The sequence below is a fragment of the Arachis ipaensis genome, chromosome B6, assembly GCF_059453495.1.
Source record: "Arachis ipaensis isolate K30076 ecotype BB chromosome B6, ASM5945349v1, whole genome shotgun sequence".
Classification (NCBI taxonomy): domain Eukaryota; kingdom Viridiplantae; phylum Streptophyta; class Magnoliopsida; order Fabales; family Fabaceae; genus Arachis; species Arachis ipaensis.
Genome location: NC_142441.1, coordinates 72,701,371 through 72,722,858, shown reverse-complemented (window position 1 = coordinate 72,722,858; position 21,488 = coordinate 72,701,371).

Sequence of the window (21,488 nt, the reverse complement as noted above, 5' to 3'; positions counted from 1 at the left end):
GAGTATTGCGCCACACTTTCCTTTTCAAGCCTCACGCAATCAAATCATTTTTTTTGCAATCAAAGAGTGATGGTATTTATTCGAGTTAATTATTTTTTTATACGATGGATGAAATAGTATATTACGTTGGTATGAGTTGAAATGGGTGTATTTCACAAGTGTGATGCATAATACAAATCATTATTTACGATTTACAAAACAAAAGAAATTGTTATTCACGATTTCATAAATTACATTTTTTTTAAATTAAAAAATTAAAATCGTAACTCACGATTTTCTATTTTTTTTGTCTTATTTGAAATCGTAATTCACGATTTTTGTTAACTTTTTTAAATTTTTTGTCTTATTTGAAATCGTTACTCATGATTTCTTTTTCTCTCATATCATTGCATTACACCAAAACATCATAATATTAACGAAAAACACCAATAATAACCCAATATAGAAAAAAAAAATTAGCCTATTTATTCCTATCGTTATTTGATATATACTGTATATCTATAACTCCTAGATCTCAAAATCATAGTTATTAGAATAGGATTGATAATTGATTCAGTCATACAATCATACGATTGAGTTATTAGATTACTGATTCAACTGGTAAATTACTGATTTATCCGGTTGATTTGATCATAATTAAATAAAAATGATATTCAATGATATTTGAGTGGTATTGTATTTTATTCTGCTATGGGCCTGCTTTAATTTTTTGAAAAGAACAAAACGTCATCAACGTTTTGTGGGTGGGTGAGTTTTTTTTAATAATAAAAAAAAAGCAAAATGACGTTGACGGATTGCATAATTTTTTTTTAATTTAGCATGGACAAAACGTCACTGACGTATTGTATAATTTTTTTTAAAATTTTACTATGGGTAAAACGTCAGCAACGTATTGTATATTTAGTTTTTTTTTTTAATTGACGAAAAGGGAAAACGTTAGTGACATTTTGCTTGAAGACATGTTTTTAAATTATTTTTTTGTCAAAATGTCGTTGACGTATTGCAGAAAAAGTAAAAAAGTGAATGAGGTTTTGTGAAAACATCAGCGACGTTTTGTGCTAGGAAGAATAAAAAAAGATAAAATTAACTATAAAAGAAGTTCTGAATTGTGCTAAAACGCAAAAATGGATTATGAGAGTAAAGTTCTACATAGAAATGGAGTAATAAGAGCTTTGTTCTACAAAATATTCTCAATTTGAGATAGTGAAAAAAGTTCATGAGTGAGTGTGATGAGTGTATAAAATGGAGGGTTATATTAGTTTAAAAATATACTATAATGGTCAAATTTTATCTCATATACATGAAGGCGTGAGCTTTTTATATGAGAATCCATGTGTTATTGTTGTTCCTCTTTCAATAACATATGAAGGACTTAAGAGTATACTTTCTCAAAGTGTAAATCATCAAGTGTAAAAGAGAGTAATAAATATTCTGTACAGGCAAAGGCAGCCTGTGCTAGTATTTGGTGATTTCAGCCAATTTCAAATAATGCATGTGACTGATGAAGCTAGTATGGAAAGAATAATTTTTTACCTATCACCAAATTAGAGCACAGGCCTCACTTATCGAGTTGTATATTGAGTTCGAAGAAATCGATGATGTTGATTTTTCAGAACCCAACATAGACTGGGTGGGTTATAATATCGAAAGCGATGAAGAGTTTGAAGGTAATTATGAAGTTGTTGGTCCAACTGAAGATATAGAGGAAGATGAGATAATGGTTGAAGGAGATGTGGCTGATGTTGCAAATGCACTAACTGGACAACATCCATCTGGAGAGCCATATTTTATGCATACTTTGAATCTTGATGACATGTATGCATCAAAATTTTTTGAATACGTCAATACAGGTAATTTTGTTGTTGTTGCTGTTCACTTTTTTAATATTAGTAATATTATTATTTGTTTTGTTTTTATATTAGTATTTTTTTATTTTTATATTGTTATTATTATTTATTGTTGTCATTATTATTAATAATAATAGAATATTATTTATATTTATTTTTGTTTTATTATTGGTGTAGCCCCAGCTGTTGTAGCTGATGGTGAATTTGCCGTTGGAATGGAGTATAACTCTAAAGAGGTTGTTATTGCATCAGTTAAAGAATATACCATTCGAAGAGGAGTTGATTACAGGGTATATGAATCAGAACCAACAACATTCTATGCTAAATGCATACAGTACGGAACAAGCTATGATTGGCTTATCAAAGTTAGTCTTATGAAAAGACAGTATTGTTGGGTGATAAGAAGGTACAATAGCAGTCACACGTGCACCAGAAATACCATATCTCAAGATCATGCTAAACTGGACTCTAATACAATTGTGGAAGCGATAAAGCCATTAGTTGAAGCTGACCCGTCCATAAAGGTGAAATCTGTCAATGCTGAAGTGCAATCGAAGTTCAACTACACGATAAGTTATCGCAAAGCATGGTTGGCTAAGCAAAAGGCAATTGAAAAAATATTTGGTGGGTGGAAATCTTCATATGAAGCTTTGCCCACATGGTTTGAAGCAATGGTTGCAAAAGAACCATTAACAGCTGTTGAGTACGAAACTGCATATGGCTATCGAGGGGATGAGTTAGTTGAAGTTCTCTGGATTCTGACACGAGTCTTCTAGACTTTCTACCCGTGCATTAAAGCATTCAGAAGTTGCAAGCCAGTGGTCCAGATGGACGGCACACATTTGTATGGAAAGTATAAAGGAGCTTTTTTAGTTGCAGTATCACAAGATGATAATGGAAATATCGTGCCTCCTGCATTTGCCCTAGTCGAAGGTGAGACTGCCGATGCCTGGCACTTTTCGGGGTGGTGTTGCCATTATCTCTGATCGACACGAGTCAATTATCTCAGCTGTAGGTCGTAGTAATGGAGCATGGGAATATCCGAGAGATATTCACATGTTTGGTATCCGACACATAGCATCCAACTTTTTGAGGAGTTTCAAGGCACCGCTCCTGTAGAAGCTAATTGTCAACATTGGCTATTCTAGAACAATGCGTGAATTCAATATGTGTTACCAAAGATTATGTGAGCGGGGGGAGGCTTACAAGCAGTGGCTAGACCAGATCCCTCGACAGCAGTATACCTTGGCACATGATGGTGGACATCGTTGGGGCCATATGACAACTAACCTAGTGGAGTGCATCGAGTGTTGAAAGGGGCACGCAATCTTCCGGTCACAGCCCTTGTTAAGACAATTTTTTACAGGCTAAATGCGTTGTTCACAAGGAAGAGAGCTGAGGCTGAGGCTCGTATAAGTGCAGGACAAGTATTCTCTGAAGTGCGCGAGATGCCTAGTGGTTTAGAGTTTGCAGTAAACATGCACCTTCAGCATTGTGATTTTGGTGAGTTTCAGGTGGATCAAATTCCGTGTCGCCATGTATTTGCCTGCAGTGCAAACCAGCACCTGGATTGGAAACAGTATGTGCACGAAGCTTACACGATGGGAGAGATCTTAAAGGTATACAAAACCCGATTCAAGCCAGTAAGAAACCCAACAACATGGCCTGTGCATCAAGGGCCAAGACTAGTACCCAATCCCTACCTCAAGCGAGTGGCCAAAGGTCGTCTTAAGAAAACTCGTTTCTTGAATGAGATGGATATTCGTGATCTACGTGGTCCTAGGCGTTGTAGGCTTTATGGCGGTGAGGGTCATAGCCGAAGCAGATGCCCGCGCCGTGGTGATGCCAGTGCTAGTGGATCGTCTCCAAATTCATAGTCTATGACCTTAGTTGTTTTCAATATTTTATTTAGTATGATATTTAATTGTAGTTTGTGATCTCAGTCATTTCTGTCTTTTTATATAGTATTATGTTCAATTGTAGTTTATCATGTTAGGTGTATCCAACACTTTATCTAGCCTTATATTTGTATTGAGTCATGTGACGGTTACTTTGCTTAAGTTAATTTTCAAGTTTACTTTGACTAGAGAATTAAATAAAACAACACAATGGGTAGAGAATTAAAACAATAACATAAAATTACATTCCTTAACCCTAAACTATAAATAACCGGGCTAACTCATTTAAATATACTTTTCTTCACGGTTTCGGCCACCTTAGAGCATCCTTTTTTGACCCTCTTCTTGATCAATGACGGGCTCCATTTAGATCAACTCTCGCGGGCTAGATCAACCCTAAGGTTGTAACCTTTACCTTGGACATCTGTAGGATAACACAAATATAGTCATGATCAATACACACCAACACAAATATAGTCATGATCAATGATAAATACAATTCTAGTAAACAATAACAATTAAATTACCTGAACCAGACTCGTCACCCACAACATCATCACCTGTACCAGGTTGATCAACCTCATCCTCATTTGTAAGAGTCTCATCAACCACATCCTCACGTCTAGGAGTCTCATCAACTGCATCCTTATTCTCCTCATCACCCTCAGGCATAGAAATTCGTGTTAGACTTTGGCGACCTCCAATCCCTCTGTGGACACTCCTAACTAAATCAATAGAAGTTCTGGCCATAGAATGCTCAGAATAGGCTCGCGGTGGATGCCTCACATCCAAGACAATCGTCCGGGAACAACGTCAGCCACTGGCACCTGTAAAGGGTCATGGATAAAGTATAAATTATTAACCCACTGAGATAACTCGGGACCCTGGACCCAATCAATAATGTATCTATATTGATCCTCATCCTGTGCCACTGTGCCTAGTAACTGTGTCAATGAACCTTGTGGTGCCTGTGTCGGCCTGTATGCCTCACACATGGTATATGGCTGACCATATGGCTATAGGGAAGGGTGGGTGAAAGGTTGTGTATATTCCTGTGTGTATAGTGGGGGTGGATAATGTGGATATGGTTGTGAGTATGGTGGCTGTATGAAAGGTTGGGTGGAAAATTATGCATATTCCTGTAAGTACTGTGGGTGTGGATATTGTGGTGGGTATGGATATGGGCATGACTATTGATATGGTATGTATGGATATGGTGCGTATGCATACGACTGTGAAACCAATGGTTGTTCTTGCCGAGGTGGTCCTTGTTATTGAGGTGGTTGTTCTTGTTGATGTGGTTGCTCTTATTGACCTTTTTCCTCTTGCTTAGCAAGCTCAGAGAGCCGCAGGTGATCACCGAATTTACCAATATACCAGTCCATGTACTGGTCGGATGGTTGATAGTTGTCGACATGTTCACCTGTCAAGACACACACAGAACTATTTAACCATTGTGAGATCTATACTGCATGTTCTATGCCCCACTTCTTATTCTTTGGACCTGTCAGCACTATGTTATGGGACGCTCCAAGTTTCATAGCTTCGACTGAGGGTATTGATGAAAGCCAAATTGTCTTCTAATCCTATCAGTTGGATGCCACTCCATAGCCTCAAAACATATTAAAGGTACAGTTGCACTCCAAAGATTTGCACCGTTGTTAATGTCAAATGGAATAACATGATGCGCAACCCGATTGGGACTGTATGCGTCCCACACAAACTGAAAAACATATCAAACGTCAAAGGTATAAGTGCACCCGTCATCAATTTAATTCAATATAACAAAAGGTCTTAGCAACAAAAAACGTACCCCATCAAGAGGAAGATCGTCCAAGCTTCTCCAGACATCAGAGGTTGTCCAATTTTTATAGTGCTCAGTGGTGGGTTGATAATCATTCCACCTACCGTATCATGTTCATATTAGCAAGTAATTAATACATCAAAAATAACAAAATTGACAACTTAGTTAAACATTACTTGCGAGCGAGTGGAAAGCTGGTATCCACCGGCTGAGGCCTTATTGTCGGCATTCGTATCTAGGCCCACACAAGGAGGTATACCAGAGGACCATCCATGCCCTTACAATCATATATCGATGCCTGACATAATGATCGATACATGTGCACCAGGCATGCAGAACCCCAACTAAACTTATGAATTTGAGGAAAGTCACGAAGCAACGGAAAATACTTCCAATGCACAGAGATTCTAGACTTGTCACTAAATAACGTCATACCAAATAAAAAAATTATGTGACATTCACATAAATTTCCTTACTTACTTGATTAGTCAAATGTTGGCGCCACTTTAGGGTGCAGAACCATGCCAGCTTGATTCTGCTTCCTTTGTGGTCGTTTGGCCCAAGAGCAACACCAAATTGGGCCAATCACTCATTTTCTAACCCACTTGTACTGTGACCGGTTGATCCAGTCACCGGCAAACCGTGAGTTCGGAGTCCAAGAATCACTGCGACATCCTCCAAAGTGATCGTGCACTCACCGTGTGGAAGATGAAACATGTGCGTTTCCGGACGCCACCTTTCAACCAGTGCATCTACAATTGGCCTATGCGACACGATCCTCCCAATTTGAGAAACATAGTAGAACCCGCTCGCTCTCAATTGTTCTTCCACTCTATTATCATATGAGTCTATCTGGTGTAAGTGTCTCATGTGCAAATTTCTTGAACCCTGAAAACAAAAAATAATAATTAACAGTAAATCACTATAACCAGTTCATGACTACTATTATATTCAACACTTACTAAATCACTACATATTCTAATAATTGATGATTATTAAATAAACTACTAATTATTAGCTACTACAGTAAACACAAAAACTACTTACATATACAAGATGTCAAAGATATTTTACAATACAGTCCTCAGCACGTATGATATCACGTTTTCCCATCTTTCTCTTTTTTAAACTCTACATTAAAAAGAACATATGAATAATTAAAATATTTTTCTAAAAATATTTGAAATGAATGAAAAATTATTATAAACATATTTGATGGTTATCAGTGGCTAAGAGATGGGGAGGTTGAATCTTAGCTTCTTTTTCTGCTGGATAGTACTTTTACTTTCTCATAGAAACTTAGGAGATATTTTTACTTTGGGTAAAGTATACTTTTTGTCCCTGAAGTTTGGCAAAAGTTTCAAAAATTTCCTTAAGTTTTATTTTGTTTTAATTTTGTCCCAAAAGTTTTCGATTTGCATCAAATATATCCCCGACGTCTAAATTTTCAAAAAATTTAAGACCAATCTAACAATAATGCATGAAAATGATGCTTGATTTTCTTGTGTTGAGGGTTGTTCTTATGAGATTGTTATTGAATTGATCTTACATTTTTTGAAAAATTACCCGTCAAGGGTATATTTGATGCAAATCGAAAACTTCTGGGACAAAATTGAAACAAAATAAAACTTAGGGGTATTTTTAAAACTTTTATCAAACTTTAGGGACAAAAAATATATTTTACCCTTTTACTTTTGTCTTATACCGAGTTGAGAGACATGTTCATTTTGTCTCCTAAATAATAGAAACATAATTAAAGTAGTGAAGAAGAAGTAACACCAGATGTATCCTGGTTCAGCTACTTGGTGTAATGTAGCTTACATCCAGTCTCCATCACAACTATGATAGAATTTCGCTATCTCTTTTTCAAGATTACAGACACCAATGCTTCTCTAGGATCTACCCAATCTGAATTTGACTAGGACTCAAATCTAGTTTTCAACAGCAACGTGCTAACCCAACTTGCAAGAGAATTCCCACCGGATCATGACATAAAACAGAAAGATGTTCAAAGAAACTTTGAAACATCTTATGGCTTTTTCTCATTGTTTAACTCACTGCCTTTTACCTCTCATTGACTTTTTTTTTACAAACCTCACCATGTTTGCCTTTTACAATGAGACTCAAACAGATCAAAACTGAAAAAAAGAAAATACAAAATGAACTACATGAAGGAGAAGAACTCTAACAGCTTGGGTAACTATGAGAGTGAACTCTGTGCTTTTTACTTACTCTCCTTGCCTTCAACCCTTGGCTGTTCACCCTTAATATAGAAGAGTGAAGCTTCCAAGGTTGAAACAAGTTCAACCCTCATAGTGTCTTCTTCTCTAACATCAGAGTAGCAGCGGCTACACCAGAGAGGAGAGAGAGAACCGAGTCTGTCGCATGCATGCTCATCTTTTCTCTGTCATCCTTTTTCTTCAAGTTTCTTCAATCTTGACCATTGAGCTTGACTTTGGCTCCAAGTTTTGATTCTGATCGTTGATGAGCTTCTGACCCAAGATGGCTTCACGTTCTCCATTGTTGCTTCTTCCATACATGAGAACTTGTGACTTTCTTCTTGACTCCTCGGTGAAGCACAAATGAGGAAATAAACTTTTGATGTGCTTTGACCAAGTGAGATTTACTTCTTGACCGAAGCCCTCCTTTTTTCTTTGATATGGCAACAATCTTTTTGCCTTTCAAAATTCCATAGCCTATGTACTTTCCCTTTTCTTTTTTTCTTTCTTGGAAGATGAAGTGATGTGACCAAAGCAAGAGAGGGAAAAGAGAAGCTTTCGGTGGAAGCCATAAGGAAATTAAATTGAATCGAATTTCAAGTTCCAGTTACCAAGAGTGTGAGTAACATTTGAAGCTTGTGGTCTCTTGGTTTTCTTTAATTCATCATACTTGGTTCTTTGGCTACTTTACCGCTTGGGTTTGGTTTCTTTTATTTGGCCCTTTTTGTTTTTCTTTCTTCAGCCACTTGTTTTCAATCAATTTGGTATGGGCTGAACTTGTTTATTGATGAGCTTGTTAAATTGGGCCAATATGAAACTTAATTTTCTTTTCTGCACACTAAACCAAATTCATCAAATAAACAATTGGTAATATTTTAATAAATATTTAACTACTATTTTAATAATGTATAATCATTATTTTTAATATTTGTTTCCAAACTCAACAATATCTATCCTAATTGTTAACGTTAATAATTCTGTTTTTTTATTAAAAAAACATTCCAAAATAAAACCAAAATTAATATATCCTAAATAATAATAATAATAATAATAATAATAATAATAATAATAATAAAAGTAATGTAACTATAATTAATTCTATTTTCTAATAATAGTTCATATTTAATTAGAAGATATTTCAACCAAAACTAACATCATTAAAAACATAAATTAATAATAATTGAAACTAATGTTTTATGTAAAATAAAAAATTAAAATAATTATTAAATCATTCTAATTTTAATATTTTTTTATAATAATTCAGATTTAATTAAATATTTCAAGCAAAACTAAAATATAAATTAATAATTATTGAAACTAATGTTTTACGTAAATTAAAAAAAATTCTAAAAATTATTAACTAATTCTTTTTTAATTCTGTTTTTTAATTAATAAAATTATAAATGAATTATAAAGTAAAAAAATTTCTTAAAAAAAGACAAAACATTAATAATAATCAATTATTAATACATAAATAATCTTGTTTTTGAAAACAGTTATTTTAAATAACACTAACCTAACACTAACACTAAGTCACTAACAATAATTAATTTACTAAAAGTAACCCTAACACTAACTAACACCTATACTAACACCGGTACTACTACTAACAATTAATTAACTTACTATCAATTAATAACAAAATAACCTAAAAAAATTATAAAACCTTACCCTATTTTTTAAAAATTCTTGTTCACACTTTCAGTTCAAAAAAAAAAAAAAAAAAAAAACTAAGGCATACAAGTATTTTTATCTGAATGACTTTGATTTATTTGTAGTGACTGGTATGTATGGGTGTTGCTATTTTGTTTGTTTTTGGTGGATTTGGTTGTTTTTGGTGGAGTAAGAATAATAATGATGGAAGAGAGCCGTTTTGTGGAACTGAGAAGAGAAGAAGACATGGGAAAGAGAAGATGGTTACTAAGGTGAAAAACCTTCATGCTGGAAAGAGAGAGCCCATCAGCCACGTGTTAACCATACACAGGAAATGTCATTTGACATTTTGTGCAAAATGTCGCCGATGTTTTGTTAAAGAAGATAGTGACGTGGATGAAAAAACGGCGGTAACGTTTTTCTATTGTCATCAGAGATCCCATAACGGCGTCAAACACAGTTTTTTGGGCATTTTGATGAATTACACCAATTTAGGCCCAATATTAAAAATAAAAAGCTCCTAATCTAACTGTTAACTAAAAACAAAATTTCTCCAATAATGTATATGGATTTGAGAAAATATAAGTATCAGAGTCAATTTTTTTAGTAACTAATATTAAGTAAATAGTTAGTTTTTAGTTGTACCTCTTTCATCCAATATTATTGGAGCAATTAGCCAAATCATTCTAAATTTTTAAAAACAAATACTGTAATCCTAAAGAAATTTTATACTAAATACAAATTTTAATGTTTATTTCGGTCACACAACTGTAGTCTTAGGTTAAATTTTTCGTTGTTCATTAACATCAACTAACTTGCATACATAGCTGTTAACGTGTAGCGAGATAGATAGATCAGTCTTAGATTCAAAAACAAGATAGACAGAGCAATCTTTTTAGTTGTTTCAAAAACGAGATGCACATATTAGTTCCTTTAACTCATTACAAGAAAAATGTTGAATACCGTCGGATTTACCGTTGAAAGTTAGCGGCGGATTTACCGACAGATTTGACAACAAATTTATCGGGTAAAAAAGTTACCGTTGGATTCGGTTTTCTGACAATAAATTACTGCGATCATTACCGTCGGATTTAGGGGGGAATTCGACGTTAAGATAATTAAATGAAACGTGCCGTTTTGGTCACAGGCTGTGCGTTACCGGCGAATTTTTCAACGGTAAATCCGCCAGTAAAATTGACCATAAATTCAAATTTGCAAACCCTTTCCTTCCATTTCTATAACATCATTAACCTCACTTCTCTCCCCTTTTTCTTTCTCTCTCACCGTCACTCCCATCGCCACCATTCGCTATCGTTTCGCCGTCGTCGACCGTTTCCCACGACTCCATCCATCATCGCCGTCAAGGAGCGTCCGCCTGGAGCTTGTTTCTGCCATAGAGGAGCTTGTTTCTCCCTTGCGAGTTGTTGCCTCCATTGTCCGCCGCCTCCACCGCTTGTCTCTGTCAGCTGTGATGCTACTCTTCCTCCTTCATCCAGGTATATCTTCTTCCCTTCCTTCTTTTATTTTTTTGACATTGTTGGCATTTGCTAAATCCTAACCCTACACTTCTCTGTCCCCATTTTTATCATGTTAATTAGTTACTTAGTTTCTTTAAATTTTATTATGATTCTGGATTTGTGGATTGATGATAAAATTAAGATAGGCATTTTGCTTAAAGATGCAGATAATTAAATTGTTTGTAGAAGTATAGCTTTGTGATTATTTCATGAAAATGACCAAAACCATTTGAGAACATTATTTTTTGAAATACCATGCTCAGAGAGAAAATAACTAAAGACTGAAAATGTACAAAACTTAATATAAGTTATTGTAGAAAATTTAAGTACTCAAAATGGAGTAACTTCTAAACTTGTTGCTTTGATTTGAAAAATATAATGATGAATAAAATAATTTAACAATAGAACTGCTGTAAATTTAAGATTATGTAGTAAACAATCAAAATCTATTTTTTAGTAATCTTCAGTGGTTTACTCAGTTTATCTGTGACTTCCTGTGTATGTATATGGCGAAAGTCATCTTTTTGTTGCAATACTTACTGCCTACTCATTATTCTACTTGCTATCTCAAGTGTGAATAATTTCTTCATTTGGAAATCTTGCTCCATGTAAGGTGACTATTGTTAACCCTATGTATGTAGTGTATATTGTATACAATGTGATAGCTTTCATTGACTGCTATAAATAATTATTATCAGTAACTTTAAAGCACTTGCAAAATTTGTATTTTGCTAGTAGTCATCCATTATAATGGAATAAAGTTGTGCCCAAGTTTAGATAACATGGTATTCAGTTGAATTTTAATCTGAAACCAATCAACCTTTGCTTGATTCTGAGTTTTATTTAACCTAGGTATAAGATGGATAATATAAATAAAGATATTCATTTGAATGACTATATTAAAGATTGTATCAGAATTCGCTTTAGTTTACGCGATTAAATTTAGTATCATAAGCACAAATTATATTCGATTGAATTCCATTACTGAATTAACTATGTCTTTTATGGTTTATTTTACTTACTTTAATCCTAATTTATTATCTTGATCTATGTCTATAATTCTAATTTGGATTGATTTTCAAAATATAAGCAACATCTTTCGTTTAACAGTCACCTATGCATTCTTTCATTGTTATAACTCATTAAATTTTTTTTCCTAATCTATTTTTTAAACTATATTACTAGATAGTATGCTACCAGAAATTACGTTCTGAAAAACAAATAAAGGATCTTTTGAGGAAGAAGAATTACAAAGGAGCAGTATCCTTAGTAGAGGAGCTTGAGGATGAAGATGAAATACCAAAAGATTTGCTCTCATTTGTTCATGCTCAAGCGGAGTTTTTGTTACTTTTTTACATGCATTTTGATATTTAAACTTGTTTGAGAATTTTTAACTAAAAATTATAAACAAATTATTATAAGAAATTGTTAAATTTTGTTGGTTTAGAAATTATTAAATTTAAATATTTAAAATTATATATTGAATTTTCAAAAATTTTTTTAAAAAAAATTAAAGTTTAAGTTTACCATTAGATTTATCGTCAGTTAAATTCGCTAGTAACTATCAATTTAATTATTAATAATAAATAATATATTAACGTCGAATTTACCGGGAGAAAAATCTGACAGTAACAATCTCTAAAATTTTTTCAATTAAAAGTTTATATCCGTCACTAAATCTTCCGGTAATTAGCGACGAACAAAAAATTTGACGATAAACAGTTACCGGTGAGGTTTATACCGTCGGATTTATTCTGTCACTAAATTCGACGGTAAACATGTTACTAGCCTGTCGAATTATTCTGTCACTAAATTCGACGATATTCATTGACTTTCTTGTATTGACTGTTTTAAAAATGAGATAGACAAATCAATCCTTATAGTTATTTTAAAAATGACGTCGTATATTTCTCTCTTTTGTAACTCTTTCTTGAAGTGAAGCTAGCTCCCTAGCCTTATTCAACAAACTCTCTACCTTATACGAGGATTGTTTTTGAAACAACTATAAAGACTGATCTGTCCATCTTATTTTTGAAACAACTACATAAATTGATATGTCTATTTCATTTTTTAAATAACTATAGAAGTTATTTTTGTCCATCTTATTTTCGAAATAGTTATATAAACTGATATACTCATTTCATTTTTTAAATAATCATAAAAACTGATATGTCCATCTCATTTTTAAATCAGGAATCAATTTATCTATTTCATTACATATGAATATTTAACGGTATAAATTAACATAATTATGTCAAGAACAGTTGACGTCAATAAATAATGGATTCTAATCAAAGATTATATTGTCTAACAGGGATAAGTATTGCAAATTATATTATGTCTACATTTAAAAACTTTAGCATTGATTTAAAAAAGGAGAGTGCTAGGTAAACAATGACTATCTTAAACAATATAAATAACTATCACTCAAATAAAAATACACTATATTCTAATTTAATGTTACTAATTAAATTTAAGATTAATTTAATGCTCTATTACTTTCTGATCAACCTCCTACCTCATCGTGATCTTGCTTCATCTCTTGGAATAACGTAAGAATAGCTCTCTTTCTTTTTGAATTTTTCCTAGGAAAAAAAAACATCATTCATCCAACAACTTCAAATTAGTTACCGACAGTACTACGTACTGTACGTACTTACACACTACAATATTCTGTGTTGAACTACTCGAAATACATTGCATTCACATATATCTAGATCTTGGCACAGTAAGAGAGATGGGCATCTAGATCTATTTAAATATTTGTGTATCGAACAAAAAAACTGATCACTTGATATATATGTTGATTATATTGATAGATAATCACCACGTTCATTATTCATCTCAACTTTCATGAATTGGTTAAACCCAATAATATAAGCAAATCTTTAAATCTAGGGGTGAGCATGGGTAGTAGGTACCTGATTACCCGTCCGAACTTGAACCGAATCAATTAAATTGGTTCTGAAATTAATGGGTAATCGAGTCCAACCCGAACCAAATCGATGGCTTTTGTTAGTGATTAGTTCGGATATCGATTTTGGGGGTGCGGAACCCGAACCAACCCGCGAATCCGATCATATATTAATTAAATAAAAAATAAAAAATATATATATAACTTTTCCATTAGACAATGATTATTCATTATTAATATATTTGGATTTTAATGAGTTTAGTTTTTAATGTATTTGGTGTTTAACATATTTGGATTATTTCTATTGATGTTATATGTTTATTGTACTTGTTGAATTTTTAAGATAAAAATTTGATTTTTTGTATGAATTTCAAAGTCATCGGGTATCCAATTACCCGAACCAAACCAATCCGTTCTTAATCGGTTTGGTTTAGTTCGGGTACATGTACAAAAAAACATAAATCCGAACTAAACCAAACCAATTACATTTTGATCGATTCGATTTTAATTTTATCATAAACCCAACCCAAACCAAACCGACCCGTGATCACCCCTATTTAAATCCGATAGCACCAATTCAAATTAAAGAGTGAATGAAGGATAGGGAATGAATCTTTCTTTCCCAATACCTTAAAAGTAAAATAATTGACTTTTGTCAACATTTATTCTTATATACATAACTAGTGAATTTAAAGTCACTAAAAAAAACTAGTGAAATTAATTAATTAAGGTCTATAAACAAGATATGAGTTGGTCAAAAAAGGTTTACTAAGAAAAGAATAAATGTTCTAGCTACCCATAAAACGCATATAGATACGATATAAATAACGCCATCGATCGATAGATCGTGATACATTTGAGATCACCATGCATGACCTGTATTTTAATATTCGCATTGTCATTTTCTTCCGCTCATTATTATTCTAGCTATTTTTCCTTTGATAAGCTTTACTTTTTAAAGGATATGCATTTCTTGTCTTAAATTAGTCTCCGTTTTAGCTCAGGTTTAATTTCTTATCTACTATCAATACATCACCTCCACCTATAATCTCGGTGGCTTTAGCAGCTTGTCATCTTTAGCTGTGAGCGACTTGAGTCCAAGCATGTTTCGTTTATATAAATAAAAAAAAGTATTATTTTTACGCTAAAATTAACCACTAAAATTAATTACTGTATTTATCTATAAATATATGTGTTGTTTAATTTATTTTTAATAAGTATTTATTTTATTCTAGTGATTTATTTGACTACATTTAAAAAACATACTTTAAAAATCGTAAGTATAAATTATGAATAAAATTAAATATTTAAAAAAATAATTATATTAATAATTTTAACTAATATTAATTCAAACGACGTTAAATTTCTTAAATCAATACGAAATAATTTTTTCAAAATCTGAGTTTTACAATAAATTTTATTCAAAGAATTCAAAAATAAATAAGAATTATTAGATTAAAAATTGAACAATTAGCAATAAAAATTGGTAGATTAAAATATAGATCTTCAAAAATTAGAGAAGAAAATTATAAAAACTATAAATAAAAATTCAACTCGTAAAAAATTATTAAATTAATAAAATAAGAAAAAGTATCAAAATGATAATGAAATAAAAGCAAAAAAATAATATTATAAAATTTATAAAAAATAATAAAATTCTCTCATTAAATGTTTGTTAAAAAATTAAATTTTAAACAAATTAAAATATTGGTATCCAAGTCTAGGGATATAGCAACATGATAGGGCTGATGCAGGGGATACCTCCTTGCTCTCAGTCTTCACCCTAGATTTACTCTCCATCCCTCTCTCTAATCCATAATGACGTGGGTAATATTTTTCCCATATACATTTTCAAGTGGGGTCCCATTTCTCATCTCTTCGATAGATATGACTGATTATTAATTTTTATAGGAGTAGAGCTGCAAGTATCTATCTTATAAAAATCAGCAAAATTTTATACAAAAACGTTAAACGGCAGATAACGACTTCTTTCGAAATGACGCGGTAGAGGAACACAACGGTGAGACAGAATATAGAGTAGTGGATGAGGTAGGGATGCGACAGCGGAAAAGAGAATAGACAAGACGGCGGAGTTGCGGAGAGGAGAACAGACACACTCCTCAAAAAGGAGAAAGAACGTTGCGGATAGAGTGAACGACGCGGTGAGAGTTGACGGTGCGGTGAGAAGTAATGGCACGGTGAGAGATGACAATGTAGTGAGAAGGGAGAGTGACAAAGGGATAATTGTAGAAAAGTTGAATGGAGTATGGACGGTGTTAAAAATCTCTAAATTAAAAAAGAGTTATGCAAATTAGAATTAAAAATTTAAGATTTCTATATATATGACATGTGAAATGATTAAAAATTATATATAAAAAATAAACTATTAAAAAAATTAAGTAAATTTATAAAGTTTGAGAATTAGTCTAGAATCACAATGATGCGACAATAATGTCTGCTTCCTTGCCTTTGATTGGATTAAGAAATCGTCCTCCGCCGGATGGCTAAAACCACATGTTGTTTCGATAACTCTAACAAAAGTTAAGTTACACTTATACCCTTGCTATATCAAGAGACTTTCACATTTAATCTGCATATTGAATATCCCTTTAGCCGGACCCCATGTCAAACTACTATTAATTAGTCAATACACATACAAAATATGCAAAATAAAGTAATAAACACCTTTCATATTTCCTTTATGTATAAAAACTAATAGATAATAAATAATAAATAAAGAGTTTTTATGTATATAAACTCCACCTTGTTTACCATTTCAAACCTATGACATGATAGAAGAAATATTTATATATTTTAGAGTATAGTGTATTCTACATAGAAAAAAAAAAGTATAGTAGCTAATATAAGCGGGAACAGATCAAATTAAGCTAGATTTAATCTTTAATAAGTCAGATTTATAAAGAAATTAATTGATCTAAGCGTGACATATAGTTTATTGTGTAGACTTTTTTCAATAAGTACTAAATTTGATATAAAATCCATTAAAAGACCTGATGACTTTTTTTTTACAAAAATAAAAATAAAAATATTATTAATTTTTTTAATTAAAACTAACTTATTTGTAATATACTACATTTAATATTTACAAGAATGCTTTTAAAATATTTAAAACATGCAAAAATATTTATAATAAAACATAATAAATTTAAATTGTTTAATAAATTTTTAATTATAAAAATGATATATATATTTATTTATATTTTAATATATCCAGATAGATCTATTAGACTAATAAAATTAATTTGAGTCTAAGTCTAACCTATTAAAATATTTTGATAATAATAATAATAATAATAATAATAATAATAATAATAATAAATATATTTAATTTTTATCTTGCTTTTAATTATTAGAAAGAAAAATGAGTGATTATTAAATATATATTGTTACAGATCCGGCCCACAGATCCTACACCTAGAACGGTCCCCGAATTCGGTTACCAGGGTCCGACCCGCTTCGCCCTTCCAGAAGGTCCGGAACCAGCCCACTAGAGCTCCTAACCAACTTTCGAATTCAAACGTCTCCCTTATCTTAGCCAAATAAAATAAGATAAGATAAGATAAGATAATTCAAACGTCTCCCTTATCTTAACCAAATAAGATAAGATAAGATATTCACCATCACCTATAAATAGAGGACCCAGGTCCCTCCAGGTATTCATTCATTCCTCACACCTTATACCTCTTAGATCCATTCTGACTTGAGCGTCGGAGTGTCTTTGCAGGTACCTCCCCCCATTGCTCCAGTCAAGTGATCCGGCATCTGCCTCAACCCGCAAGTTCTCGATCCATCTCTCAACCCGTACCAGAGATATCTTGTACATTGGCGCCGTCTGTGGGGACTTTGCAACGTTGTGGCGGCATGGCGGATAACCCAGAAGAGCAATCATCAAACTCAGATCTCTTGCGTGTAACTGAGAGCAAAAAGGAATAATGTTTCCTTAACTTGCATCACCTTTGCATGTTTATGCATCCTTTCGCCCTATTCCAACGGCGAAATCCCAAAGGAATAATGTTTCCAAAACTTGCATCACCTTTGCAGGGATAACACACCTTCGTCCTACTCCAACGGCGAAATCCCAAAGGAATAATGTTTCCTTAACTTGCATCACTTTTGCATGTTTATGCACCCTTTCACCCTACTCCAACGGCAAAATCCCAAAGGAATAATGTTTCCTTAACTTACATCACCTTTGCAGCGATAACACACCTTCGCCCTATTCCAAACGGCGAAATCCCAAAGGAACAATGTTACTTGCAATTACCTTCTTAGTGATAACACTCTTTATGCACCCTCGCCCTACTCCAACGGTGAAATTCCAAACCCTCTGAGCCCAAAGTCTCGCCTCCCTTTAGTGGGACACCTCCACCTCTTGGACCCTCTCATTCACCACTCCCTCATCCGTCTCTCCAAGCGCCATGGCCCCATCTTCTCCCTCTACTTCGGCTCCATGCCCACCGAGGTTGCTTCTTCTTTTGAACTCTTCAAGCTCCTCCTCCAAACCCACGAGGTCACCTCTTTCAAACACTAAGTTCCAAACCTCTGTCATCCGCCGCCTCACCTGTGACAACTCTGTCGCCATGATCCCCCTTCGGACCTTACTGAAAATTCATAAGGAAGCTCATCATGAACGACCCCCTTAAATGCTACCACCGTGGCCAAGCTCAGACATCTCAGGAGCCAATAGATCAAGAAAGTTCTCAAGGTTCTTGCACAGATACGGGGGACAGCCAAATCGTGGCGGCATGACAGAGAACCTCGAGGAGCAATCCTCCACCCGACACCCCAACTCAAACCCACAAAGCCCAACTCCCGAACTCCAAGATAACACTCATCCCACCCATGGGAGGATAATAAACGTGGCACATCGCCAACCAACCCCAACCCAGCAACAACCAAGAGAGGACAATCGTCCTCCCACTGAAGCCCGACCACCCGATGGCCTGGGAGAGAAGGTGGTCCAGATAATCCAAGAGTTGTGCCTCAGGATTCAAAACCTCAAAAGCCGAGTCACACCCAAAGAACGATACCACCCGGAGCATACAAGCCAAGCGACCTCCAGGACCTAATCTCATCGCGATACCAGGAACACCAGGCCCCCTGAGCAACAACACTACAAACAGCACGATCGCAGCGTTTCCCTAGACCCGAAACACCGACGCGGAGAAGACGACCGACGGCACCATCGGGAGGCCAAACGAGCAGGAAACATGCACGTGATAATGGAAGCCATCCCGTTCACAGAAAAATCCTTGAGAGCCAAACTCCTGAAGGACTTCAACAAGCCCACTAACATGAAATAGAACGGGACCAACGATCCCCGGGAACACCTAACGGCCTTCGAGGCCAGGATGAACCTGGAAGGAGCCGCCGACATGATCCGGTGTAAGGCCTTCTCGATAACCTTAGCTGGCCCTGCGATCAAATGGTTCAACGCCCTCCCAAACAGGTCCATAGCCAGCTTCCACGATATCACCAGAAAGTTCATGGCCCAGTTCACTATCAAAATCACCAAAGCTAAACACCCCATTAGCTTGCTTGGAATTACCCAAAGACAAGACGAATCTATGAGAAAATACCTGACGGTCGACGGACTCACGGACTCAGTTGCGAGCCTCTGCCTGACCAATGGACTTATGAATGAGGACTTCTAAAAGTATCTCACCGCGAAGCCAGTCTAGACTATGCACGAGATTCAGAGCGTCGCTAAGGATTACATAAACGATGAGGAGGTGAGCCAAGTCGTGGCGGCCAATAAATGGCAGAACGGCAGTACGGCACCTCACCAAAACACCCCACCAAGAGAAAACCAAAAGGAACATTCCAAACCGACAAATGCTCAAATTACACCCTCACCACCAAATAGCTGACCGAGGCGTCCTTTCGAAGGCTCGACCACTTAAAGAAAGAACGGGCGGCAACAAGAATTTATATTGTGACTACCACCGAGGATACAGGCACCGAACACAGCATTGCATCGACTTAAAAGACACTCTGGAGCAAGCCATACGAGAAGGCAAGCTCTCCGAGTTCGCCAAGATCATCAGGGAGTCGAAGCGCACAGAAAGAGACAGATCACCAGAGAGGGAAGGACGCAACCCAAGGACACAAAGACAAGCCCCTCGGGAAAGTCCGGAAACAGACCCGACCATAGTCGTCAACGTCATAACAAGCAAGGATAAGCCGGAAAAGTCGAAATCAGCACTAAAAAAGAACCTCAAGGTCCTGGCAGTCAGAAACCAAAACCCCGACAATCATCATCAATAATGCGATAACATTCTCCCCCGAGGACTGCCAATACGGCACCTCGGCGAAAGATGCCCCCGGCGTTATCTCCGCAAAGATAGGAACCGGGCTGGTCAGAAGAATACTACTCGACACATGAGCAGATTCCAACATCCTCTTCAGGGGATCCTTCGACAAACTCGGGATCCGAAATGAAAACCTACAAACCCACCATAATGGGGTAACCGGGCTCGGGGATAACTTCCTTCAACCGGACGGCACCATCACACTTCCCCTCACCATCGGAGCCGGGAACCAAAGAAAGACCATCCTCTCCGAATTTGTCATCCTCAAGAACTCCACCACCTACAAACATCATCCTCGGGAGAAAGACCATTAACAACCTCTCGGCGGTCATCTTCACCAAATTCTTACTCATGAAGTTCCAAGCCGATGACGGCACTATCGGCACAATACACAGAGACCGGAAAGTCACAGTAGAGTGTGAGAACATCAGCTCGACCCTCCGCAAGAGATCCCGAGATGCGGCAGGCATCTTTCTCGCTGACCTCGATGCACGCCAAGACCAAAGTCCGCGCAGAACCGTGCGAGGAAATGACAAAGAGGCAGAGTGGGACCTTGCAAGCAAGGTCAGGAGCATAGCACACCTACGGGAGCTAGCCCTAAAACAAAGAATAAGTCTAAGGTACAATGGCAGCACGGTACGATGAGACTTTGGACCAGGAGACCTCGTCTTACGACAAAACGATATCAGTCCACCCACTGCCAGAGAAGGGATGCTCACGCCCCACTGGGAGGGTCCCTACCAAATTAGGACGATAATCGAAAAAAGAGCCTACATGCTCGAAAGACTAGACGGGACCAAGCTTCCAAGATCCTGAAATTCCACCAACTTACGGTGCTACTGTATGTAGAAACATCCTTCCAAAGCAACAAGATTGAGGTCGTTTAAGACTATCTCTTTACCTTTTATATTTTGCCTTCTTCACTTTCATTTATTGCTTAAGTTATTCAATCGTATATTTTCTTATTGGGAACTCTTTCCTACCCACATCGGGAGGTTTTAAACAAGGCCCAAAGCACAAATGAAATTCATTTTTTCAAAAGCATTGCCCCGTCCAACGGCATGAACTAAACGCGGCTACCCCGGGGGATCGATCACCGCAAAGCCAACAAAACGGATATCCAAATAATAAAACGAATATCCAATAAGTAAACGGCTACCCGGGGATCGATCACCCCAAAGCCAATAAAACGGATATCCAAATAACAAAACGGGTATCCAAATAACAAAAATAGCGGCCCGGGAATCGATCACCCCGAGGCCAATAAAACGGATATCCAAATAATAAAACGGATATCCAAATAA